We start from the raw sequence: 27,096 nt of genomic DNA on the forward strand, positions 1-27,096 counted from the left end.
CAGTTTTAGTAAAGAGACTGCTTACACTACGCTTGTGCGCTCTCTTTTGGTGTATTGATGTACGGTGTGGATCCGCATCAGATAGGATTGGCAGAGGATATCGAAAACATTCAAAGAAAGGTCGCTCGTTTTGTATTATCGCGAAATAGGGGGAGAGTGTCACGGATATGATACACGAACTGGGGTGGCGGTCATGAAAACAAAGGTATTCTCGCTGCGGCAGGACCTTCTCGTGAAATTTCAGTCAACAGGAAAGGAAAGGAGCGTATGGCATCGTTGGCCGGGAGGCCCCATCCGGGGAAGTTCGGACACCAAGTACAAGTCTACACATTGGGTGACTTCGCGCCACGCCGGTGATGAGAATAAAATGATGATGAGGACAACACAACCCCAGTCCCGAGCGTGGAAAATCGAACCTGGGCCCGCTTGCATGGGAGGCGATCACGTTACCACCCAGCTAAGCAGGCGGACTTCAATCGACAAATTTCTCCTCCGAGTGTAAAAATATTCTGTTGGCGCCCGTCTACACAGGGAGAAATTATTATAAAAATGAAATAAGAGAAATCCGAGCTCGCACGGAAAGATATAAGTGTTCGCTTTTCCCGCGAGCTATTCGAGAGTGGAACAGTAGAGAAGTAGCTTGAAAGTGATTCGATTAACCTTCGGCCGATTTCCACCTTCACGCTGTATGAGCGTGGTAAGAATGGGCTGGCGTTGCAATCAATGTTTCGGTAGGGATGCGATGTTAGTTAACTCAGATCAGTAGCTGCCGGCTGAATGGTTCCATCAGGCACTTTGGCGATCTTACTAGTGTTCATACTTACTTTCCCGTGTTCTAATCCGCTAACTATTCTGTCACTCATTGGCATATCCGTGAATTACTCTCATAATTGTGCTTTTATCGTGCTCACCCACTTGTGCCAAGCTTAGATTTCACAATTATAATCCCATGTCTTCTTATGAAATGTTCATTTGCTTAACTCAGTAGGTATTTCATGTGCTGATGCTTTATGGTTAAAAAACCTTGATTGGTTCAGTGACCACTTCTTTATTTTATAGACAGATTATCCCTCCTCTTCTGGATCCACGCGACCGCTACGGTCGCAGTTTCGCATCCTGCCTCAGGCATGGATGTTTGTGTTATCCTTAGGTTACTTAGGTTTAAGTGGTTCTAAGTTCTAGGGGACTGATGATCTCAGATGTTAAGTCCCATAGTGCTCAGAGCCATTTGACCCATTTGATCCCGCCTCTCATTAATACATCCACGTGTGGTGGGGACCCATATTTTAGTGCTTCATTGGGTCACCCCTATAAATAATTGTTCAGTGAGACGTTTCCACTTGCGCAACATTATCATTTCCTTAAAATTTGCGTGATTGTATGGGGAGTTTCCCTTCTCTTTAAGTTGCCAGAGATCAAAGTTACAGCGTCCTAGGTGTAGGTTAAAAAGGTTAACCGACACCCCAGGGCACCTTTACGACGAACCCGGGCCCGCTTGCATGGCAGGCGAGCACGTTACCACCCAGCTAAGCAGGCGGAATTCAGTCAACAAATTTCTCCTCAGAGTGTAAAAACATTTTGTTGGCGCCCACCCACATAGGGAGAAATTATTATCACGAGAAAAGAATCCTACGAAATGCGAAATCAAGTTTAGCACCAACAGTTCAGTTTCAGCGAGGAACTAAAAATGTTGGCACAGGATTACAACTTAATTGATACGTGGCATCATGTACACCCCACTATGATATCCCGCTCTCACATGACGACAACAGCGAGTAAATCGCACAAGATTTAAAGACAACCGGAGCTAATGCAGCTATCAGCTTCGAACTGATCGCGCTAAACTTATCTGATCAGAGCGCATATCATATACTAACAAAACATAAGCTGCAATCAATTTACCGAAGGCGTGAGATCTCTGAAATCACCCAAGCTCGTTCTATGGAGAACGGTATTGACCAAGACATTATTGAAAGTTGGAGGACAGCACTATCATGTAGGACAAAGTATTCCAGTAACGTGACTTGATGTACCGAGTATGTTAAGCACAATCTTAAGTGGTGTCTTACAATGTATGCCAAGAGCAAAACATTTCGAGAAAAGAATATTTTAGAATTTCATTTCACTCTGCTCAGAGAATTGGGTAGTAGTCCAAAGAAGTTAACCGAAAAATCACTTAGAATTTGGCTTCCAATCGGGAAAAATCACGAGTGTAATGCAACGAACAATTTAGAACGCAGCTCGTGGTGTAGTGGCTAGAGTTGCTGCCTCTGGAGCACGGGTTCCCGGGTTTTATTCCCGGCCGGGATGGAGATTTTCTCTGCCCGGTGACTGAGTGTTTATGTTGTCCTCATCATTTCATCATCATCATCATCATCATCATTCGTGACAGTGGCTAGATAGGATTGTGAAAAAAATTAGACTTGTAAAATTTGAGACTTTGTACAGGCACTGATGACCGCGCAGTTGATCACTCCACAAACCAAACGTCATCATCATCATCAACGAACAATTTTTGAGTATCAGGTGCACTTCCGTGACGCAAAGAATTCCCCGCAGGAGACCATATGGCTACGACACATTCTGAAGAAAACTTGAATATATTTATTTAAAAATAAATTGTGTAAAAGACACAGACCTGAAAGGGAGCCGCGCGGAGTGGCTGCGCAGTTAGAAGCGCTATGTCACAGATTGCGCGGCCCCTCCCGCCGGAGGTTCGAGTCCTCCCTTGGGCATGAATGTGTGTGTTGTTCTTCGGATAAGATAGTTTAAGTAGTGTGTAAGTCTAGGAACCGATGATCTCAGCAGTTTGGTCTCTTAGAAATTGACACACATTTGGACATTTTCTTAAAGGGAAAACAGCTCATATTTACCAGCGGCTCATAAGGCATTCAGCCCCAAACCAGATCTAACTAAAGCATTCGAACAGAGGCTGGCCAATTATCTGGAGCTACTTCATGATCTTCTTTGCGAAAAATGTGCAACGACCGTTTTCATAGATCACCCGTTTCTGCGCGTCTGGGTCGAGGCTCATAAGACTCTGTCAATAACAAGTAGAACTGGAACGCAAACAACTGACATCGGTGATCTGTTGCAACCTGGCTGGTACACCTACCCGAAGACGAAACAGAACAGTTATAATTGGAAATGGGGACGTCACCATCAGGATATTATTATATGATATTATATATTACATAATGATTTACTGAGGGTATTACAACCCAACACTCAAGAATTTTATCTGTACCTTGAAGAAGGCCACAAGAAGATTAAAAACAAATTCAAATCTGTCTACAATACGCGATTCCAAAATTTCTTAAATGTAATACTCTCGAATAAAAAGGATCCGTCTCCTTTGCAAGAATACATCTTTAATTTTTTTGTTGTGGCATCCTTAGTGAGTTTTATTGTTTCTGAAATATGTACATAAAAGTTTTATCTGGAACGACCCGTTTCACATCTGGAATGACTCCGCCCAGTATGCACATGGAGTGCACACTAGCTTTCTTCTACTCCTCAGCAGCTATATCCTAAGGGGACACATAATGCGCCTAACATTGGAGCTCCTAACTATCAATAATCTCACCTTCTGTGACTGCCAGGATCTTGCAGGCTGAAAGGTTTCCTTTGTAACAGGTCAAGTGACTGCATGTGGCTGAGGGACATTGTGAGCCACAGGTGCCACCTGGAACTAGCCCCGAACCCCGTAGAGGCTTTACGTCCGCCTCCAACCCCCCCCCCCCCTTCCCACACACACACACACACACACACACACACACACACACACACACACACACACGGGAAAGTCTTTTGCTGCCTGTCACAATCACTCGACCACAGTTGAGAGGCCAACCTCCCAACCTCAGTGCGAGCAGTAACAGGGCTGGTCAACGTTGCAGAGCGATCGGTGGACTCATGAGTCTCTGACCAAGGTGGCGCAGTGGTTAGCACACTGGACTCACATTCGGGAAGACGATGGTTCAAACCCGCTTCCAGCCATCCTGATTTAGTGCTTCTGTGATTTCCCTAAAGCGCTTCGGGCAAGAACCGGAATGGTTCGTTTGGAAGAGGACAGCCGACTTCCTTCCCCATCCTTTCGTAATCTGATGTGACTGACACATCCTGGAGAAGAGAGCGAAGTGTCACCAGCTCAGCTCGCATCTCCACACAGCAATCACAGTGCTATCGATACTAAAGAGGGTGGGAAACTACACTACACAGACAAACAAACGACTGTCGACACGCACTGCCGATCTCTACTCTAGACACAGACGAAAACGCAAGAACTGTTTCTAGTAAATTAGATTAATACGCAGAGATTCAAAAACTATACTAACAATGCACGCAGGTGAGACTAAATAATTCGCTCTTGGTTAGGAACTTGTAAAATGTCACAAAATCGGTTAGTTTCCGGTTGGTAGTGTTACTCGGCCGGTGACTGCTGCCTGACATCACATCTAGTGATTTCCGTTCCATTCGGATAATTCCTTCGTGGTGCGTATTTTCTTTTTAGCTCAGTGTACTTAATGGGTACTAAGTACATTCGTCAAAACAGATAGAGAGATTCAATAAAGATACTCTGATCTCCACTTGCCGAAATGAATGGCAGCACTCTTCAAAGGTTGATAAATGCAAGGTGATGCCTATGGCAAAGAAAAAAATCGCGATGGCATTTGATTACAAGATTAGCTGTGAACATGTTGGGCACATCAGACTGTGTAAGCATTTGAGGGTAACAATAACAAGTAGTATGAAAAGGATCGATTACGTAAAAACGGAACGCGAATGGAAGACTTAAGTACATTGGAACGTTGGAATCGTTCTCGGAAAGCGCAGTGCATCTCTACAGGAAATCACGTACAAGACGATAGCGATACTGTGGTGTCAACGCCAGACACCACACTTGCTAGGTGGTAGCCTTTAAATCGGCTGCGGTCCGGTAGTACACGTCGGACCCGCGTGTCGCCACTATCAGTGATTGCAGACCGAGCGCCGCCACACGGCAGGGCTAGAGAGACTTCCTAGCACTCGCCCCAGTTGTACAGCCGACTTTGCTAGCGATGGTTCACTGACAGAATACGCTCTCATTTGCCGAGAAGATAGTTAGCATAGCCTTTAGCTACGTTATTTGCTAGCAAGGCGCCATTATCAGTTACTATTGATACTGTGAATCATGTAATATCAAGAGCGACGTTCATCATTAATGGATTAAAGTTAAGTGTTCCACCAGCTACGTCCGTTTTTCTCAATTCTAACTCCCTTGTCATGTTCCATACCCCACGCCAGCCTGCGTGAGCTAATACGCGTGCATTTCGGCCTCCTTTAGTAACACGGTGTTGGCTCTCCTGCCAACCACAACATATACAAATTGTAGAATATAGCTCCAGGGTTAGGAGTCCTTATCAAGTAAACAGACGAACAAATTCAGAACTGCACTGCTAGAATCGGAACAGGCTGGTAGAGCGCAAACGAAAATGTAACAGAATTTCTCAAGAAACTTGAGTGGGATTTCTTGGAAGGAAGACGATGGAGTTCTCGTCAATCCGTGTGCCGCAGATATAGAAAAGCTATACTTGGAAAAGACTGCGTGATCTTTCTGCTGCCACAACAGCATATTTTTCCGTATGAAACATGAGGATCAGGTAAAAGAGCTTGGGACGGGTAAGGATGCATATAGATAGACATTTTTCTCTCGCTTAATATGGTGTGGAGGATACTCCGCCACGCACTGTTCAGTGTCTTGCGGAGTACAGATGTATGTGTATACGTAGAGGAATGTCGGAGAAAGTAGAGACCTGCACCATCAAGGTGCGTATTCGACAAAATAAGGTCAGATATTGTTTCAATCGAAGAATTTGATTAATGGTAAGTATCTTCGTCAGTACATATGCGTACTTTGGGTGGGTAAGGGTACTGATAAATTTTTAAAATCGGAACTTGATATGACATAAATATTCGCTGTACTTTAGGCCGAGATCTTGAGGATTCAAAGCTTTCCGTCGTATCTACTGTAGTACTAAATGTGTCAGAAAAGACAAGCGATGATTAACTTCGATTTTCCTTTCATGGAGTCGTGGAGCATAGTGCTACATGTGAGTTCACTTTTACTGTACTTCTGTTCACGTAGTTGTTTGGAAATTGAATGTCGCGGTGGTGCAGTAACCGCAGGAAGAGGAGATACATATTGCTGCACTCTCATAGTCAGAGCAGACGGCTCGAGACAAAAACTGTACAATCACACTGCTGCCAAGCCACGGCGGAGGTCGAGAAAGAGTTTCATAAGAGAACTACCCCTTTAACAAGTGCACTTGAGACCATACGTCCAAATCTATGATCTATGGCGGACACACAAGTCAGTGCAGTGCTCCTTACGAACTTACGAACTGAAAGAGGAACATCCTGCTGGCGGGAGAGGGGGGGGGGGGGTGGAGGGGGAGGTTGGTGGCATGTGCTCACATACATGTGGTGTCTAGGAAGCCTGCATACTCGGATCGCTAGATAAGCAATCAAATAGTCGTATTAATGAGTTTCATTACAAGAAGAAACTTACAGTACTTAACAATTGCAATTACACGAATGTATCGCAAGCAAAGGGCGACAGCCGGCCGGTGTGGCCGAGCGGTTCTAGGCGCTTCAGTCCAGAACCGCGGTGCTGCTACGGTCGCAGGTTCGAATCCTGCCTCTGGTATAGATGTGTGATATGCCCTTAGGTTTAAGTAGTTCTAAGTCTAGGGAACTGATGAACTCAAATGTTAAGTCCCATAGTGCTTAGAGCTATTTGAACCATTTGAAAGGGCAACATAGTCGATCTTCTTCAGTATAAACAATCCCAAGTCTGTGCTGTTCATAGAGAGTACAAGCGAAATGGCTAGAGTTGACGCTACTATCGATGTTGCTAATCTGGAAGCTGCTATTGAACTGGCCGTCACCAGTCGGTCGCTGCGCTTATCCTATTCACATAGGGGCCGCTGCTGTGTCGTTGTCGTCCTGGAGGGAAGTCCGAACACTGTGCAATTGGCTGACTTATTCTCACAACCTTCTCCACAACCTTCTCCAGCGTGTCGCCGCTGACTTTACGCCGTAACATATCTGACCTGTGGAATACACAATCGTCTAAGATCAGGTGTATACAAAAACACCCTGAAGGAAAGGGGATATGTAGTGGATGACTAATCCGAATGTGGGGAAATCCAAATAAAACATCATCTACTCCTCTGCACACCCTTGGAGGAAGCAGTTAATGTGCAAGACTTTTAAGACAATGCTGCCGACTACTGGAGAGGGAAGATTTAGTGCACAATGGACATAGAAAGTGAAAGTGATGTAAGTATTGCACAATTTAAAAATAACCGAGATATTGATATCTTTAATAAACATGAGCTGTTTGCTATCCACCCATTGTTTGGATTCGGGCCAGTTTCTCAGCTTTAACACGTGATTTCTTGATCAGTGTACTCTTTTTTGCCTGGTATTTTTTAGTCAGTGGCGCCATCATATTTTGTACATCGCTGCGCACAACAGCACTGGAAACTTGGAAACTTTTATGATAAAAAGACAAATATCGATAATACACAAAAGCAGATGCACTTTATGATTTATTGGGCGAAGCATGCACAGAAACGAGTCGTGTGTGGGAAATGTTCTTCCATAGTTTGCACATGCGAGATGCTCCATAGAATTTAATTGCTTTCCATACGTGATTCACGTTCTTCTTTGCTGTAACATCATCAATAAATATTTATTTCCGTCGATTTCATCGTGCACAAGTTTCCAACAAATTTAATCACGCTGCCTATAATAATTATGATTTGTCTCTTACGTGTACAAGCATACTTTTTGTTCTTATAGGGTGAATTTTTCGTCTGATTTTATAAGAATCTCTATGGCGCCGATCACTTGTTCCATGTTACCCGTATTTGATAACTACGGTACTTGAACAAACATGAGTATGCAAGATACATACAACACTCTTGGCTACGTTCTAAACAGGAATGTAATACTGTACCCGAGTGCTTTATATCCTAAATGTGAGTCTTAGCTTGTGGCTGCCTTGGGGACAACAATTCTTATCTTTTTAAGCGGTGTGCTGGTATGCAGTTGGCTGCTGAAGTGGTCCAGAGGTATGATGCCATCTGGGTGAGGGAAGGGGGAGACGGGTGAGGCATTTCTCTGCCATTTCCATGCCCTATAGAAACGGCGTGTTTATTTGTTTTTTTAACTGAATTTGCTCCATTACATACCACCTATCTCATGGTTTAAATAATCTACATAACACTCATATAGGGGAGCAATGATATATATCCCATTATTCAGAAGCACGTTCATAGCATAAGAAGTAATTTTTTGGTTTATGAATCACGCTAGTGGGTGTAGATGGTGTTGACAATACTTATATGTAACTGATTGCCGCACTTCTTTGCTATAAGAAAACAAATCCACATGAGACTCCAAGTAATCTGGTGTCCAACATAAAGAAATTTTATTTTGTAATACTATTATTTCATCCAAACTATACCAGATTTGGGAGACTGGTAGACCCTTAATTCGTCTCTTTCAAAAAGAGGATGCTAGGAGAAATACTGCTATACCTTCATTCGTAAAATACTAGAGAAAAATGAAATTGATTTCGGACACTCTGAAATTAAATTATGAACAAGAAAACATTCCCAGGTGTAAATAAATAATTTTGATGAAACTTGGGGGTTGTGTAGAGGGAGAAAACAATTTAATACATATTTTTTGCTTGTGTTCAGTTTCTTTTTCAAGTTGTAAAACGTGTCCCAAAAGGTAACCTGACATATTGGGTTTACAGGGAATATTTTCGAAACGATGATATATAAAAAATGCTTTTCATATAAAAGTTGATACGTATTGGACGTTCTTGAAAACTGTATACTCATCATTTGTAATAGTTTGAAGTTTTGTAAAATACCCCACAACCATCAATTCATTCTGATCAATGAAAACTTCTGTTACAACATAAATTAAAGAAGCTTTCAAGCCACATACATCCATGCGTAATAAGACTGGTTTCTGAAATAACATTTCTGGAAAAAAGTGGTATAGAATATGATGTCTCAGTATTTTCAACACACCTAATTAAAATATCTGATCATTCATTATTATTTTAATTATTTATTTCGCTTGTTTTATGTTTCAAATTTATATTTTACGTTTTACATTAATTTTTTATTTTTGTTTTTATTTTACCGTTTCTCATATGCGTATTTTGTTAAGAGAAAATAATAAATAACTCATTATTATAATACAAAATAACCTTCAAAAAATGTTTAAAACATAACGTTTTTTACACCATCCACATAAAATGAACAAAATTTCTTCACATAATATACACGACAAAGAACACGATATAAAACACAATTCAGTAAGGTTTCAAATTGTGGCTGATCCGCTAAATATCGTGGTATGTATCAGGCATATTTGAGTATATTGGTGAGCCTTGAAGCCTTAGCGAAGGCAGTCGATTACATGCTAGTGACTGCAGCTTGATTATTTTGTTTCTCAACTAGAGATTTACATCATAATCGTTCAACAGAACTAGATCCGAAAAACCTTCTCACAAAGATTTTCTAACATCGAAAGCCGTATACGTCCCATGGCTGTACCTGTGTTTATTCTTCAGTTACAGAGTTTTTTAGGTGAGTAAACTTCTGCGTATTTTTAAAACTAGTTACATATCGTGTGGACAAAGCCATACTTCCTCACATGTGCACCATCATGTGTCTTGAAACAGAAGTCTTGTACCATGAAATACCTGATATTTACAAATGAACTGAATATTTTTAATGTCTTAAAAATTTTACGTGTCTTGGAATGTAAATTTGTATGAGTTGTCAATAGCTTCTATTTCAAAACGCTTTTTAACTTCTAGCTACTTTATGTTAATACTTCTTCTTAATTTGATTACACTTGCTGATTGTCAGTGTTTAGTAGAGTAATTATGTAATACATAGAGTATTAAAGAAGTACTGACAATATTTCTTTTGGACTGTAACGCTTTTAAATTTGAGTAGAATATTTGTTCCTGGGCACATGACATGTTGTATCTTAGAACAGTTCTTCACCTTTTGAAAACTCTTAGGTTTCAGAAGTAATTTTCGTACTTTGGTAAAAAGACTGCAAGACATATGTAATGAACACTTACATGAAAAATGGAATAAGGAACTGTATTAAACTTCTAGTATAGGGCTAGGTACACGCGAAAGTCTGAAAAATGTCCCCTACTCTCATTGTTTCGAAGGCTAGATGGGGCATATGAGTAACTGGAAAAGAGTATTAGTGTTTGCTTGCAGATATATGAACCTATAATAGATTTGATAGTTATACGCCATGAAGAAAAGCGTTTAACGCTGTAATCGTTTGCGCTGTTTTGTTTGACAACCGGAAATAAGGACCAACCAAGGAAATCAATAGTCTGTCTTCGTTGATTAGAGGAAACTTGGATCAAAAAATATACGCATGGAAAATAAAGGCGTTGATGATTGTTAGAATCTCCTTCCCGATTTGTGGATAGCTCTTTTGTGTCGCTGACAGTGTGTTGGATGCGGAGCTTTTGGTTGCTCTGTAACACCAGGATTTGTGTTTGCGACATGTATTCGCCGGCTTCTAATTTCGTCAGCAGATTTTCCAGCCAAGAAATGGCATACTGTGTATTTGTAACTTGACATTCACGATTAATTAGAAATTACTGCACAATATGAGGTTGCTCTTTAGTGAATGTTACTAGTTCTGTAACACAGTCTCAGTGCGGTCTATCACTTCCTTTGTGACTGATGTTTGCTGTTCAGATGCAATATGTTTTTCCCACCATAAATAAGATATTGTGTTATGTGCGATTTCAAAATATTTTCACAGTCTAATGTAGAGGAAATGTATATGCACAGCAGTGGTAAGCATCTGTGTGACAGTAACTTCGTCTTAATTAGAAACTCAAACAAGAGCCAGTGCGACTACATCTAAAATATTCTCAGGCGATGGGCTGTCTACGACACAGAGGTGACAGTCTGACAACTTATTTTGAAGAGCATTCTATTTCAAAGGAGCCTTCCATGGAAATTTACTGGTTGTCTCAAGTATGCTGTTGACAACAGCAAAGAATTAAGGTGATCAAAAGTAGAAAAACTGATAAGAAAGAGCCTAATTTCTGGTGAAATTCACTATTCTGTTGCGTTAGTACCAGTATAAATAGCTTTTTTGGAAACAGACTACATGTTGGGAGCAACCACGGAAGTTTCTTTACCATAAATAACTGAAAATGCACAGGTTTTATCGGTCGCCTTTCCGGCATTCGGCGATTTGTTGGTATGTGTCCCTGTATGTGGAAACATGTACAGGTATCCAAAAGATGTGGACAATCGGCTCTTGTGCCCTCTGTGCTTACTGAAACATGTCTGTCACGAAGGTAACACGTTTCTTATCTACTGTGTTTAACCGTCTGAGTCTGAGTTTTAGTAACGGCTCGAATTACAGACATACAATGCTAATGGATTAGATTTCTAGTGCGGCCTAAGCTGATGTAGCAAATTAACCATTGCCACGTGTAGAGTTCCTTGGAGTTCCTTGTAAGCTCAGGTTGGTTCCCTGAGGCATTTCAAACGAATGCGTAATGCAGATTATCCCGTCTATATCTCCATCTCTACTCCGCAAGCAACATGACGGAGTGTGGCGGAGGGTTATTCTACTGGGATTCTGATGTTTACCCTTCCCTGTTCCAGTCGCGAACGTTGCGTAGGAACAACGACTGCCGGTAAGCCTCTATATAAGCCTTAATGTCTATGATTTTCTCGTCGCGAGAGGTATGTGAGAGGAAGCAATATGTTGCCCGTCTCCTCTCGGAATGTACACCCTTGGAATTTTATCAATAAACCTCTCCGAGAGTGACAATGGCATTCCCGTAGCGCCTGTCACAGGAGTTTGTTGAGCATCCCCGTAATGCTCTCGCCCTTACTAAACAATTTCTTCTGTTAAATTACCAAGCAATGTGGTCTTTCGCATCTGGGAGGATGGCGATTCAAGTCCTACTCTGACACTCTAGATTTAGGATTTCCGTGATTTCCCTAAATCCTTAAGATGAACTTTGGTATGGTTCCTTTGAAGGGGCGCAGGCGATTTCCTTCCCCATTATTTCTCAGTCAGAGTTTGTGCTCTGTCTCTAATGACCACGTTGTCGACGAGATGTTAATCTCTAATCTCCCTCTCTACTTATGTTAATTCAGTCTTGTGACTGTCTCAAAATAATTAGTAGTACTGAGGAATCTGGCGAACGACAGTTTTGTAAGCAACTCTCTTCAAGTATGAATTACATTTCCTTAGGATTCTTGCAACGATACTCAGCTCGGCATCCAATTTTCCTACAAATGTTTCAGTGTGCTCACTCAGCTTTAAGTCGCTTCGGAAGTGGGCCTCCACATGTGGAGTTGTACTCGAAATGGAGTCCATGCAAATTCATGATCCACGTGTGATAAAATAGGCTTCGTGACTCATGGCACAGATGAAATTTTCACCTGAACAGCTGCAAGATTGCACTCCTGCACACAAGAGGGCAATAAAAATTCACAAACTTCAAAAAAAGAAACCTTCCGGTTCTGAAAAGGGGGTTAACGTTAAATCAATAAGGGTTTTGGCACTGAACTCGAGAGCAAAAGGGAATTGTGTGAACTGCCGCCCTTTACTGGGAAAGTTGTGAATGATTGTCGCAGCTGGCGCAGACATGAGTCGTTTGGATCACTAAAGGGAGGAAGGGGGGGGGGGGGGGGGCATGAAGGAGGTAGTAGTGAGTTTGTTGCCAGATGCTTCCCTTGCGACCATGTTGCTGCCGATATCACTTTAACAGAACGAACTGTTGTCGATGGTGTTTATCTTGCTGCTCCAGAAACTGCAGAGCTCATGGGACGGTAAAACTCTTTCGTCACTGAGCCAAAAATTTCATTTATTTCTTCACACATCAAACAAGTGGGAAATGTGTCGCCTTCAGAACTGCACTTGGTTCAGTTCTGGCAAGAAGCTTGTCTCCGTACATACGTATCGGCTTCGGGAGCCGAGATTTGTAGGAAGATTGAGAGAAAAAGATACTTTTACGGAAGGAATATGAGAACAATAATGATCTTGGTTACAAGATTTAAAAAATAAAAATAAAAGAACCAAAAATTGTTTCATTTTAACGATGGTTGTTAGCAATAACATCAATTAAGAGTGAAAATTTAAAAAAAAATATTATAACTGCATAAAAACGAAGGGTAATACGCTGCCCTAAAGCGTGGTAGGCATCACCCAAAACAATACAGATAAGGTAGCGTTGGGGATATAAGTAAGTGATAATAGTATCACAGCTAAACAACGGTGGTTTGTATAGCATATGTTGGATTGATTGGTAAGTTTCAGGTTTAGCGCCCAAGAAGTTGGGTCACTCCAGTATCACAACGGCCACAACGGGGCACCACTCTATCCGTTTGGTGTTCTCAGTGATAAACTTCCACTTATTTATTGCTGTCGTTCATATCTGCGGTTTGCGAGTAAAGATGCTGCTGCAAGCAGAGATATGTTGGGGACCCCTAGCGTTCATCGCTCACTAACCTAGGTACCACTTTGCACAGGTATTATTTTTAAATAATGTCTTTATCTGTCGGCTTTATTTTTTTGTTTTATTGTTAATAGTGTGAGCCCTGTTCTGATGGAGGCTTCCCGAAGGACAAAGTTTACTTCACCTATGCACTGAGTACACGATGTGATCCGGGTGCGCATAATGATATGCAGCTTGGTAAGTTCCTATGGGACCAAGTGCTGAAGTCATCAGTTCCTAGGCTTACGCACTACTTAAACTAACTTACGCTAAGGTCAACACACACACCTATGCCCAAGTGACGACTCGAACCTCCGAGGGGAGGAACAGAGCTAACTGTGGCATGGCGCCTTAGATCACACGGCTACTCCGCACGGCTGCATAATGATATACAGTGTCTCGAAGCTAACTGCTGATTGTCCACACGTATCTGCAACAGTTGTCTGCTTAATTCCTGTATAATATTTACGTTTTCCATGTGTGTATGAAGGCACATCCCTGTCTCTCTACCCATAAAACATTCCGTACGTGACATCATCTCCCTCGACAGAGCAAAGTGGTGCATAGCTAAGAGACTAGAACTACACTCCCGGAAATTGAAATAAGAACACCGTGAATTCATTGTCCCAGGAAGGGGAAACTTTATTGACACATTCCTGGGGTCAGATACATCACATGATTACACTGACAGAACCACAGGCACATAGACACAGGCAACAGAGCATGCACTAGTACAGTATATATACACCTTTCGCAGCAATGCAGGCTGCTATTCTCCCATGGAGACGATCGTAGAGATGCTGGATGTAGTCCTGTGGAACGGCTTGCCATGCCATTTCCACCTGGCGCCTCAGTTGGACCAGCGTTCGTGCTGGACGTGCAGACCGCGTGAGACGACGCTTCATCCAGTCCCAAACATGCTCAATGGGGGACAGATCCGGAGATCTTGCTGGACAGGGTAGTTGACTTACACCTTCTAGAGCACGTTGGGTGGCACGGGATACATGCGGACATGCATTGTCCTGTTGGAACAGCAAGTTCCCTTGCCGGTCTAGGAATGGTAGAACGATGGGTTCGATGACGGTTTGGATGTACCGTGCACTATTCAGTGTCCCCTCGACGATCACCACAGGTGTACGGCCAGTGTAGGAGATCGCTCCCCACACCATGATGCCGGGTGTTGGCCCTGTGTGCCTCGGTCGTATGCAGTCCTGATTGTGGCGCTCACCTGCACGGCGCCAAACACGCATACGACCATCATTGGCACCAAGGCAGAAGCGACTCTCATCGCTGAAGACGACACGTCTCCATTCGTCCCTTCATTCACGCCTGTCGCGACGCCACTGGAGGCGGGCTGCACGATGTTGGGGCGTGAGCGGAAGACGGCCTAACGGTGTGCGGGACCGTAGCCCAGCTTCATGGAGACGGTTGCGAATGGTCCTCGCCGATACCCCAGGAGCAAAAGTGTCCCTAATTTGCTGGGAAGTGGCGGAGCGGTCCCCTACGGCACTGCGTAGGATCCTACGGTCTTGGCGTGCATCTGTGCGTCGCTGCGGTCCGGTCCCAGGTCGACGGGCACGTGCACCTTTCGCCGACCACTGGCGACAACATCGATGTACTGTGGAGACCTCACGCCCCACGTGTTGAGCAATTCGGCGGTACGTCCACCCGGCCTCCCGCATGCCCACCATACGCCCTCGCTCAAAGTCCGTCAACTGCACATACGGTTCACGTCCACGCTGTCGCGGCATGCTACCAGTGTTAAAGACTGCGATGGAGCTCCGTATGCTACGGCAAACTGGCTGACACTGACGGCGGCGGTGCACAAATGCTGCGCAGCTAGCGCCATTCGACGGCCAACACCGCGGTTCCTGGTGTGTCCGCTGTGCCGTGCGTGTGATCATAGCTTGTACAGCTCTCTCGCAGTGTCCGAAGCAAGTATGGTGGGTCTGACACACCGGTGTCAATGTGTTCTTTTTTCCATTTCCAGGAGTGTATATTCGGGAGTGCCAATAGCACGAATTCCGGTTCAGCCATCCACATTTAGCTTTTCTGTAGTTTCCCTAAATCGTTTACGGTGAATGCTGGATGGTTCCTACCAAAGGTGTGACCGATTCCCTTCCTGATCCTTCTCCAATCACTTTGTTGGCAACGAGATGTTTAAATCTAATCTTCCTCCCTGCCTTCGGTCTCCTTCAGAAACATTCCTTGCCGCCCGGTGTGGCCGAGCGGTTCTAGGCGCTTCAGTCTGGAACCGCGCGACCGCTACGGTCGCAGGTTCGAATCCTGCCTCGGCCATGGATGTGTGTGATGTCCGTAGGTTAGTTAGGTTTAAGTAGTTCTAAGTTCTAGCGGACTGATGACCTCTGCTGTTAAGTCCCATAGTGCTCAGAGCCATTTTTTAGAAACGTTCCTTATCTGGCATGACGCTAATGGCGTTGCATTAGATTTTATGGTGGCAGGCCTTTGGAGGAGAACTGACGTATCGTCTGCTCGCTGTTGTGCAAAGAAGTTATAGATAGGTTGTGTGGCATGGTGGGGAGCCAATTATGCTCCTGCCCCACAGGGATGGGCCGGTAGCCACACAGACGGTGGTTAGCATCCATCCAGTTAGCTGCAGAACATGCTGGCGCCCTGCTTTGCTGACGTCTGTACTCCCCACCAAGCTCACGGCTGTGTTACGTGAGTTACAGAACCAACTTCAGTGGAGCATAATAGAATCTTTCAGAGATAGTCTATTTTAGATGAATGACCGCACTCAGGCGGCCAAGGCGAGAGGAAAGAGACATCTCCAACGGATTGTCAGAAGGCAGCTGCTGTGCCCAAGGTGTGACCTGCTGTCTCCTGACAGGGGTCCAGCTGCTGCTGGGGTGGCCCAGCAGGCCCGCTGCACTGTGATGGACGGATGTAGTGCAAGAAGCATCTAGGTAGCCAGGCAGGGACTCAAACCTGTTGGGCTGTCCGCTGTGGCCGAGCGGTTCTAGGCGCTTCAGTCCGAAACCGCGTTGCTGCTACGGTCGCAGGTTCGAATCCTGCCTCGGGCTTGGATGCGTGTGATGTCCTTAGGATAGTTAGGTTTAAGTAGTTCTAAGTCTAGGGGACTGATGACCTCAGATGTTAAGTCCCATAGTGCTTAGATCACCATTTTCAAACTTGTTGGTGTGGCAGGCGACTCCATTTTGTCTTCTTATCTGTCGTAGATACTGCATCCTGGTAGTACTGCTATACTGCAAATGAATCTGCCACAAAATCAACAGTTATTTATAACCGATAGCAGCGCACTTGTTGTACTAATGCACCACTCCTGGTCACATACTAGGCAACACCACTGGAACCCCGATGGTGGAGACGTCGCGTTGCCTGTACTGTGTATTAACGCTGTGCTGGCAAGTAACGCCCGTCTTACAACAACTTCACATTCTTTTTGATTTAACCCAAATGTCGACACGCTGCGCTCGCCAGTCACTGGTGGCTAATGCAATATTTCACCGCACCCCTCTCACAAATCTTCCTCTTTACCTCTTACCAACACAGTTCAGAAACGAAGGAATAGTGCCTTATGTGGGAGAATTAGTTCACAGTGTACTTGCATCAAACTGGTTAAAAGAGAAGTAGATGTATTTTGAAACTTCCTAGCAGATTAAAACTGTTCGCAGGAGAGCTTCTGTGAAGTTTGGAAAGTAGGTGACGAGGTACTGGCGGAAGTGAAGCTGTGAGGAGGGGGCGTGAGTCTTGTTTTGGTAGCTCAGATAGTAGAGCACTTGCCCGCGAAAGGCAAAGGTCGCGGGTTCGAGTCTCGGTGCGGCATACAATTTTAATCTGCCAGGAAGTTTCATATCAGCTCACACTCCGCTGTAGAATGAAAATATCACTCAAGATGTATTTTATCTGGGTTTATCTAGATGAACATACGAAGCCCCACTCAATACTTTTGACTCAAAATTGCCAAACTGCTCTCAGAGTTACTGGTTTAAGGAAAAGGTTGAAATCTTCAACTTAGTACCTAGATGATGGTAAGTATAAAACTGTAACTGAATTGTTTAACTGTTATTACCAGAAGAATTTACTCTTGTCACAACCACTACAGCTCCAAGATTTAATTTGTATATTGGTCCCAAAGCCACAGCACGTAAACGCCATTGCGAACACAGTAGAACAAACAATATGGAACATTTTATCTCTTCATTGCAGAATTTGGACAATCATTGTCGAAGTGGCGACAATTACACTGATAACAGGAAACGTTTCCATCCATAAATACGTTTTGAACAGCTGCTAAGGGATTTCCAACCGTGGACTAATATAGACGGAACGTATCTGATAGAAACTGGACGAGAAATGGAAACAAGTTTATAGGAGACAATCTTTATATCAACAACAGGCCCCAACAGTAGACAAGAGAGGGAGCCAGGACACCAGGTGTGTCGGGTGGTAGTATGAAAGACGACGAGTATTGTGGAAGTGCATGTGGAAATATTGAGGAAATTAACAATTTTCAGACATAATACTGAGGGCACAACATAGAATCGACTATTGCATATGAAAAATACTCTAAAAGCTTTATATAACAAAGTCTTGAACATCGCGAAACAACGTGACGCAATCGGTGTTCATCTTGTATGTTAACAATAGATACCGCCAAACTAAGTGTAAATAGTAAGTCATAAATCAAAAGGAAATAAGCATAGGAATCTTCTTTCATTTAATCATTTTCCTATGAATCACCTACTACAGAATGTCAACGCACTCAACCAGAGCTTGTACCATAACCCACCAATTGCAACATTTGACCGATTCGTATAAATTATTGAAGTACACGAATTGCGTGTAATCGAACTTCTTGAAATTTTTCGTAGCAGGGAAAATATTTCTTTTTCACTTCGGAAATAGCAATTTTTACCTAATATGAAAGCTCTGTTTGCTTTTTAAATGTTTGACACGTGCAGGATAATAGTTTATGTCACTGTAGGAAACATGATTCGCCTCGTTACGGCGTTCCGAGAATTTCTGGAGTAGGCCGCTTTCTGCGGCGACCGAGCTGCTAGCAGGGCGATGTCCTCCGCCACAGTAGCAAAAACGGCTTCCTTCTCCCAGTGAAACCGAAAGCTTCTAAGCACATTTAAGCATCGGGACTTACTCTGCACTTCAAAACTGTTGATCTTATACTGACTTAAGGAATGTTTAATTATTTGTGACCATGCGTAACCTAACAGAATATAAATTTAATTTTATCGTTGCTAATTTATTATGGACATCTCTCTAAAGCTATATGTGGATAACGGATCTTGATTTCCACTTATTTCATTTCGACACACAGCGAAGGAAAAAACACTGTACAAGCACTTTACTACCTACCTTATAGTTTTATCATTTTATCCGCATCTGAGCATTGGGTTGAAGACTTGCTCTTATCTTACCTTACGACAGGCACCCTGAAAAAATATTATGTCTATGAAGAATTTTTACTGTTTCTGAGTTTGTTTTAATTCAGTGCATAATGAATTTACTAAAAATTTCGTTGAATTTCCTTACTTGAAATCAAAATGGATGCAAGCTGTGAGATTATAACGTAGCACAATGGCTACCATCTTGAAAAATTGACTTAGTGAGAAATGTGAATATTATAACTTGAAATAAGTGACATTAATCTCAAGAAAATTCTTAGCGAATACTTTATCAAAGTGACCTTTGTTTTTATGTTTAATGCTCTTATAACTTTGAAGCTGTTTTTACTGGCTTCGTTAACTTTCAATGAAATTACGACAATATTGTATTGTCGTGATTCTGAAACGTTTGAATTTACACAAAGTCAGTTAAAGCCATTAACCAGGAAATGAGAATACAGTTTTTTTGGGAATATCAGTGAAACAGCCTGGATCAGAATTTTTAAAGTCACAGTTTCTAATCAGAAGATGAACACATGAGAAACTGATAGTAATATACATTTACAATCCTATCCACTCAGATTTAATACAAAGGTTCTTGCCTTAGTGAACATAGCAACGGTAGTGCCGTAGCTGTAGATTGCAGTATGAGAAATGACTGGGCTCTTCACTTCTCCAATGAGATGGAATTAATGTTTTGCTACCACGCCACTTACGGTAGCCATTTTCTTGATGTACCATAATTGCATCATAGATTAACCTTGAATAATCTTGCTTTCCATGTGTCGTAATTTCCAGAGAGGACTTCAGTTCACCAGTGCCACTGCTATACAAACTTTCTCACCAATAACCACAGTGTTAACACTTTTTACACTCAAAATCACCTGACATAACTCGCTCTACAGGCAAGCCAGGCTTCCTCGCCTGCGCCTGTCTTCAACCTCCCTCTTTTATGTTCTGTCTACACGCCCTGTGCGCCAAGTAGCTCAGTAGGGTTAAACCTAAAAATTAGACAAATCGGAAATAATTACTACATATGTTTTATTGTTTTAATGGCTTCATTTGTGGCCCAATGTGTCTATCCTAGGTTTTCCCCCTCGACGGAGTTGTGGAAAAGTGGTGGGGGGGGGGGCAAAATTATACCCAAAAAGGGGTATTTTTCGGTTCTGTGATTATATCTCGTAAATGACTCACAATATGGAAACCATAAAATTCTGCATTGAATGAGACCATCCGCATATTTTTGGACTACACGTTTCCATACTAGTGTTCTTCAAAATTGGATCGATTTTACATGGTCATCAAAAATTTTCTTTTCAACCTCTGTTTTTTGGTAATATCGTTGAAACTAACCCGTCTATCAATAAAGTGGCTCATACAAACGATATAGAGGAATAAATTCTGCGTTTGATGAGACCAAAAGGGAAATGGACCTCCCGTTTCTGTATGGCTAAGTTTGTACTTTCATTGCTATGCATGTAAGGTACTTCACACTTACAAAGCTAGGTCTCTAGATCAGTTTTATGCAGAGAACTCAAAAATAACATTATCATGGGTAGAGATTGAAAAAAATTAACAAACTGTTTAAAGTCAGGAATAAATTCCGTGACAAGAAATTGAAGGTCAACTTTTTCAATCCCTTATTAAACGGCAAAGCTTTTTTACACCTTGGTATTCTGCCCTTGTGTATATGTTCTGCCTGGAAAGCCAGTGTAATAATGAAAAAAACTGTATCTTTTGTACTTCCTGACATAATGGACCAGAAAGTTACCTTCAAAAAATCAGAACACTACGTTTGACCAAATTTGCAGGCAAATATATTTATATAGGTCACCTCTGATTTTAATTAAAAATGCACCATTTGGAAGAGCAGCTTTTGCTTTACTAGAATATTGTGCATAATGTGAGTGTGAAGTTACCAGGGGGCGACATACCGCGTCCGCCCACTGAGCGACACAGTGTATTGCTCTCTACTGGCGCCTGGCACCACTCGCGGACAAAAGGACAGGTGTGTCCCAGGTAAAAGCTTCTCCTGGCCGGGTCTCGCCAGTTCTCACGTTTCTTCCGGGGTGGACGCACGCCAAACGGCGCAGTTATTTACCTATAGAGAACGACACGCCATGCGGCGATAAGTGCAGATGTTTCGCGCGACGGCAACGTGCGACGTGCAGCGTGCCGCGACGCCAACGTGGCTCCGCGCCTCACACCCGCACCGCGACGTGTTTTCCTCCGGCCGCCTCCGACGCATTTACGCATCACACATTACCTCGCCGCCCTTGTGCCACCCTCACTGCTACCGTAAGTAAGATCACAATGTTTTTGCATATCAATACATACATTGCAATGACGAGTCCGTAGAGGAGCAAGGATAAACAAACAGCATTCTAGTAGAGAATAAAATGGTTCAAATGGCTCTGAGCACTATGCGACTCAACTGCTGTGGTCATTAGTCCTCTAGAACTTAGAACTACTTAAACCTAACTAACCTAAGGACATCACACACATCCATGCCGGAGGCAGGATTCGAACCTGCGACCGTAGGAGTCGCACGGTTCCGGACTGCGCGCCTAGAACCGCGAGACCACCGCGGCCGGCTAGTAGAGAATATGCTGCTCTTTCTGATGGTGCAGTTTAAATTAATATCTGAGTTAACCTCTACAAAGACATTTGCCTGCAAACTGGGTCAAGTGTAGTGTTCTGATTTATTGGAGGTGACTTACTGGTCCATTATCTCCGGAAGTACAAAAGATACAGTTTTTTTCATTATTACACTGGCTTTCCAGGCAGAACATATACACAAAAGCAGAATAACAAGGTGCAAATGGCTTTGCCGTTTAATAAGGGATTGCCAAAGTTGACCTTAAATTTCTTGTCACTGAAGTTACCCCTCACTTTGCACAGTTTAATTTTTTTAAATCTTTACTCATGATAATGTTATTTGTGAGTTCTCTACATAAAATTGATCTAAATACCTAGATTTGTAAATGTGAAGTACCTTACATGTATAGCAATGAAAGTACTAACTTAGCCATACAGAAACGGGTGGCCCATTTCACTTTTGGTCTCATCAAACACAGAAGTTATTCGTCTATATCGTTTGTATGAACCACTTTATTGATAGATGGGTTAGTTTCAACGATATTACCAAAAAACAGAGGTTAAAAAGAAAATTTTTATGAACATGTAAAATTGGTCCAATTTTTGAAGAGCGCTAGTATGGAAACAGGTGGTCCAAAAAATATGTGGATGGTCTCATTCAATGTAGAATTTCGTGCCCTACTATTTTTAATTCCTCTATGTTTTCAATATTGTGAGTCATTTACGAGACATAATCACAAATCCGAAAAATATTCCGCTTTTTCGGGTACAGTTTTGCCGCCCCCCCACCACCAACACCACCACCACTTTTCCACAACTCCGCCGAGGGACAAAACCTAGGTTAGTCATACTGGGACACAAACGAAGCCATTAAAACAATAAAACCTTTTGCAGCAATTATTTCCCATTTGAATGCTAATTCTACTGGACTAAAGGTCATTCACTCAACCGCAGTTTTAAATACCGTAGTGGATCCTCTTACTTTCTATTTACATTAATAAATATTTATATATTTTTAAATTAAGTCGTGAATATTACAGTCCTTAGATTCATAATAAACATTCATTATTTTACTCTTAGTTTAATAAACAAATGTTATATTGTGCTCCTTATAGCTTTTAGGCTTATACTTCCAGCATCTCGATACAACCGATACCTAGCGTATCGATTTTCAAAGTGTTTGTGTAATATAAAAATTTCAGAAATCTTTTATCATATTTACATTGTATCGTTACAAGCTCACGCCCAATTGGGAGGTAAGGAAGATAATATTAACGCATGTTTAGAAGAATAATTAATCAAACGTAGATGATACATCCGAACACTCTTTCAAGATAAGACTATGGAATTCATTGTGCGAGATTAAATATTGAACTTCACATATTATGTCATTAGCATATCGTTGCAGTCAGATTAGATGATATGAACAGATATAAATGCCGTTGCGCAGACAAGCAATAGCATTGTCATTTAACAGAAATAAATAGTTTAATAAAGCAACTATAGTCGTATTACAGACTTATGAACAAGCACAAGGCTGAAAAATTTTGTTGGGGATCCATGCTATGAACGGTAAGTCAATCGCAGCCCACAACTCAAGGTGACTGGTAAGAGTTGTATTCAAGCCATATGTGTCTCGCTCTGTGACGCCTGAAGCCGGCCGGAGTGGTCGTGCGGTTCCAGGCGCTACAGTCTGGAACCGAGCGACCGCTACGGTTGCAGGTTCGAATCCTGCCTCGGGCATGGATGTGTGTGATGTCCTTAGGTTAGTTAGGTTTAAGTAGATCTAAGTTCTAGGGGACTGATGACCTCAGAAGTTATGTCCCATGGTGCTCAGAGCCATTTGAACTATTTGTGACGCCCAATATGTACTCAATAGAACTGAAAGCCACACAAGCAGAGCCATGCCTGTGAATTGTTTCTCAAACCATTCTGACACAATTCAGAAGTGAACAGATAGTGCGTTATTTGTCGGCAGGCACTGTTGGACTGAGTTTCGCTGTGGGAGAAAAAATGGATACACGTGATCGGAGAGTAGACGGTGTAGAGCGATGTATCAAGAGTCCCAGGTCAGTGGATGTAAACATCCTCAACAAGAAATTAACACCGACACGAGTTTCATTGATGCACCATTGCCAAGTGGACTGCATGGTGTCATGTGGTATTCTACTAGATGTCTTGTCACTGGCATGAACCAGCCTGTACCGCTACTCTTCAGATCAGGTGATTTTTCTACATGCTTCGACCATCCAGTTACCGCCTCCGTACCTTGAGGGGCTGTGAGCAGTGGTTAAAGTGTGGCCCGGAGACCTCTGTTCCCAACAGCTATCAGGTGGATCTTGGTTATATGGTTGCAAACTGGCTGTTTTTGTTCACAATTGAACAGGCGAGTGATCTGCTCCTGCGTGGCACCTCCTTCCTCAAGTAGAAACCTCTATGCTTAAAGGCGACAACTGGTATCAGCATGGTACTTAAATCTGGCGGCTTAGATATTCTCATACTACACCGCTGAAGTTGCGGCATTTGAACAACGCGTTTCTTGCGCCACCTCTCTCACTGAGCGTCAGAATGAAACGCGCTTATACCACACGGACGGCTCGTGCACTGTCTGGCAACATCCCAGCCATCTGGCACGTGAAACTGTTGCATTCGATGTGTTGACAGGAGTGTTCCAGTGTTTCATAGAATAACATACGACACATAATAGAGAAAAAAGTGTCAAGTAGATTACATATTCCCTTTTGCAAGTGGTGACCATGTAGCCAATATTAACACTCAAAAGCCACTTATCCGAACTTACAATTTTAAAACAATCGTTTTTCGATGTTCTTCCAATAGTTTCTGAAATGTTGTTGCGTAATACGTCTGCAGTTGAGAATTCCTATAATCCAGTAGAAGAATATATGTATATGTTGTGAAAATGTTTGTATGGACGTACAATGCACATCTCCTGCTAAACTACTGGATCGATTTAAGCCAAACATAGTGTACGTACCACTTACTACCTGAAGAGAAGTATTGTGGCCGTAAGAACTACCTCCCATTGTAGCGTGAGTGGGGTTGAAAACGATTTGACATAGGAGATGGACAGAGAGAGTGATGAGGAGGAAATGGACGGAAAGAGGTTGGAGAAGGAAGTGTGTACAGTATACAATCCGCAACAGAATTAACGGATCACGTTTATGAAACCGCGTCATTACCTCCCAATGCGACGCAGAAATTTGAAATTTGGCTCAAACGTGTGTGCAGCAGGGCTCGGCGACGCTATAAACATGCGAGGCGAAAGGCCAGGACTTAGAAGTTCACGTGAAGTGTGAGGTCGGTTAATGATGTCGCATTGGCACCAAATTTCACCAAACGTCTTCCCCACGCCACCGTGGACGCATCATATGGTGGGAATGTCGTCATACACCCTCTTGCTCAGGATTCGGTCTTTCTTTTGAAGCCTCCGCGATGGAGGTGAGAACCGCGACGCCCAGCGTTGAAATCGCTCTGTTGTCTTATTGGTGGCCGAGAAAACATTTCACACACACACACCGACGCTCAGAATCGACACGAAAAGGCCCCAATAGGTGGCATAAAGGGCGTCAATGAAACTAACCCTTCCCTCGAGGCGTTGATTACCGCTCACTTCGCGGTCGAAAACGACAGTTCGTAGTGCGATGAGCAACAGGAAGATGTTCTTGACGACATTCAACAGTGCTGACACCCTCTGGACGAGTCAACCCTTCTCTAACAACACCATGGTGCTGCAATCCCATCCAACGTAATCTGGCCCCTTTGCAGTGTACGGAAACCGAACCTTTTGCTCTGGGGTGTGCAGGGTGAAGCCCTAGGGTCTGTTCCAAACCGTTAGACGATATTTGACCGTTATCCGAAGCTGTAAAGGGTGTGTGAATACCGGGGGCGGAGGGAAGGGTGGAAGGCGGTGGCATGCGGGGGGGGGGGGGGGGGGGGGTGCCAAATTGACACGTATGTGAACGAACCAGCAAAGTGTTTTTCTAAAACTCCCAAGGCAAAATCCCTGCTGCCGGCCACGTACCTTTGCTGAGCACTTTGAAGATGTACCTGTACACAGAATCAGACATCTATTCAGCTGAGTGGCGCTCCGCCGCTAGTCTGTCGACTGACGGCAGACATGGAGGATCTAAGGGGTGCTGTGTGTGTGACACTGAGGGTGTGGACCAAAATGTTGAGGTCATCGGTCGTTAAGCTTGCACACTACCTAATCTAACTTAAACTAACTTATGCTAAGGACGACATACACACCGGTGCCCAAGGGAGGACTCGACCCTAGGCCGGGGGAAACCGCGCGGATCGTATCAAGACGCCTCAGACCGCTCGGCTATCCCACGAGACACTGACTGGAGTGATAAAGTCCTTCGCTGGGTTGGTGTCCAACCTGTCTGCCACAGCACCGAAAAGATCCAGAATGTGTTAGGCTCCACGAAGTACAAGACAGATGTTCTACACACTGCAGGTGTGCAAAAAGTGGAATTTCATCGTGGAGAAGTATAACTGAGGGTAGAAAAGTCATGGGATAGCAATATTCACATATACTGATGGCAGTAGATTCGCGTACACAAGGTAGAAAAAGTCGGTTCATTGGCAGTGATTTCATTTGTACTTAGGAGCTTCATGTGAAAAAGATTTCGGATGTGATTATGGCCGCACGACGGGAATTTACAGACTTTGATCGCAGATTGGTAGTTGGAGCTAGACACATGGGGCATTTCATTTCGGATATTGTTAGGGAATTTACACTACTGGCCATTAAAATTGCTACACCAAGAAGAAATACAGATGATGAACGGATATTCATTGGACAGATATATTATACTAGAACTGTCATGTCATTACATTTTCACGCAATTTGGGTGCATAAAGCCTGAGAAATCAGTACCGATAACAACCACCTCTGGCCGTAATAACGACCTTGATACGCCTGGGCATTGAGTCAAACAGAGCTTGGATGGCGTGTACAGGTACAGCTGCCCATGCAGCTTCAACACGATTCCACAGTTCATCAAGACTAGTGACTGGCGTATTGTGATCAGCCAGTTGCTCGGCCACCATTGACCAGACGTTTTAAATTGGTGAGAGATTTGGAGAATGTGCTGGCCAGGGCAGCAGTCGAACATTTTCTGTATCCAGAAAGGCCCATACAGGACCTGCAACATGCGGTCGTGCATTATCCTGTTGAAATGTAGCGTTTCGCAGGGATCGAATGAAGGGTAGAGCCACGGGTCGTAACACATGTGAAATGTAACGTCCACTGTTCAAAGTGCCATCAATGCGAACAAGAGGTGACCGAGACGTGTAACCAATGGCACCCTATACCATCACGCCGGGTAATACGCCAGTATGGCGATGACGAATACACGTTTAAAATGTGCGTTCACCGTGATGTCGCCAAACACGGATGAAACCATCATGATGCTGTAAACAGAACCTGGGTTCATCCGAAAAAATGACGTTTTGCCATTCATGCACCCAGGTTCTTCGTTGAGTACACCATCACAGCCGCTACTGTCT

This window comes from Schistocerca gregaria, chromosome X, assembly GCF_023897955.1.
Source record: "Schistocerca gregaria isolate iqSchGreg1 chromosome X, iqSchGreg1.2, whole genome shotgun sequence".
Classification (NCBI taxonomy): Eukaryota; Metazoa; Arthropoda; class Insecta; order Orthoptera; family Acrididae; genus Schistocerca; species Schistocerca gregaria.